This window comes from Onychomys torridus, chromosome 4 (assembly GCF_903995425.1).
Source record: "Onychomys torridus chromosome 4, mOncTor1.1, whole genome shotgun sequence".
Classification (NCBI taxonomy): domain Eukaryota; kingdom Metazoa; phylum Chordata; class Mammalia; order Rodentia; family Cricetidae; genus Onychomys; species Onychomys torridus.
The window spans coordinates 131,707,664-131,709,545 of NC_050446.1; positions in this window are offsets into that span (position 1 = coordinate 131,707,664).

Below are 1,882 nucleotides of genomic sequence, written 5' to 3' on the forward strand. Positions count from 1 at the left end.
GGTGAAGTCCCCTAAAGGAAAGAGAGCATGCAATCTTTATGGGGTGCAGAGGGGCTGAGGCCTAGAGGCTTTCATCAAGGTGCAAAAGACAGAGCCAACATTCTAGGCCAGTCTGGGCTCTGTAGTGAGGCCATGTCTCAACATCCCCCCACCCCCTGCAAAAGTCTCTAGCGGGCTTAGGCAACAGTCCAACATTCGAAGTCCCAGGCTGAGTGCCCGAAGGTTAAGGATGGTGGTCTGAGCTGGCATGGCCAAGGGCTGAGCAAGACCTGGGTCAGTGTACAGGTCTCCAAAGGCTCACCCACTCCCCAACCTGGTGCAACATTCGAGATCTGCAGGGTAGAGCAACCTCTCTTTGGACCTCGTGGCTCTCAGCAGCCACGTGCACAAGGCCCATCTGGCTCCATGCCCACCACCCACGCTCGCACCTGCCAGTCCTGCTCCGGCTTGCCTCACCCCACCCCATCCCACTCATACCCATGCCCCCTGGTGCTCCCCAGGAGGCCTAGGCACCCCGGGGCCTTACCACGGAGGCGGAGCCTGGGCAGGCTACCGCGTGGCTGCCACCTTGTCACCTCGTGCTATGCGGCTCTTTGTGCGCAGCCACTGCCACCACCTCCCCGAAGCGGGCCGTGTGCAGACGCCCGCGGGAAAGGGGTGGAGCCTAGGAGAGGGAGAGCGTGGAAATGGGGAAGTGGAGTAAGGGGGCACAGGACCCCAAGGGGGCGCTGGAGAGCCGGGGGGGCGGTGATGGGCAGAGAGGGAGAGGTGGAGTCCTGAGGGGGGCGCTGGAGAGCCGGGGGGGCGGTGATGGGCAGAGAGGGAGAGGTGGAGTCCTGAGGGGGGCGCTGGAGAGCCGGGGGGCGGTGATGGGCAGAGAGGGAGAGGTGGAGTCCTGAGGGGGGCGCTGGAGAGCCGGGGGGCGGTGATGGGCAGAGAGGGAGAGGTGGAGTCCTGAGGGGGGCGCTGGAGAGCCGGGGGGGCGGTGATGGGCAGAGAGGGAGAGGTGGAGTCCTGAGGGGGGCGCTGGAGAGCCGGGGTGGGGTGATGGGCAGAGAGGGAGAGGTGGAGTCCTGAGGGGGGCGCTGGAGAGCTGGGGTGGGGTGATAAATAGCCTCCTGAGGAGGGTGCTGAAGCCTAGGGTGTGAGGATGAACAGGAGGAGGGTCTGAAGCGGGTGCTGGAGGCATGGCAGGTGGAGGTGGAAGAGGGGTCGAGAGGGAGCGCTGAAGCAAGGGAGAAAGACTGCGGGAGGACCATCGGAGAGCTGAAGAGGAAGGTCCTGGCAGGGCAGAGGCGCGTGTGCGTGCGTGCGTGCGTGCGTGCGCAGGGCGCTGGGTGGTGGAATGGGGCTTGGGGGAGGTTTGCGTTGTAAGATGGAGGGCCACAAACCATGTGGGCACAGGGGTGGTAAAGGAGCACAGGGGTGTGTAAAGGAGGAGGCAGAGGACTCGGGAGGCCACAGGGAGCTGGAAGAAAACGAGAACATTCTGTTGAAATTTTGGAACATTGTAAAGTTGTAAAACATACCTTAAAAAAAAAGTCAAATGTGAGTCTCTAAGGTGTTGTCTTGTCTTCAACCAGTGAGTGGAGGCAGGGCAGAGGTACCATGATGGAAGGCAGGCGGCCGGACCTCTGAGGGATGTGGGTCTCTTCCAGCTCTCTCCACTCGATAAGGTTCTCAACAGGAGCATCCTTTGTGGGCAGGTGGGCAGGGAAGTGGATGGAGAGGAGTGGAAAGGGGGCACAGTGGAAAACCAGAAGGTCAGAGGGACACTTTCTTCCCTGGGCGCCCCTCCCACTCCCTGGAGTTCTTTGCTTTTCCACAACTAGGTGTTTCTTTTGCCTCTTTAAATGTTTGGCTTATGGTGCTCCGCATTTAA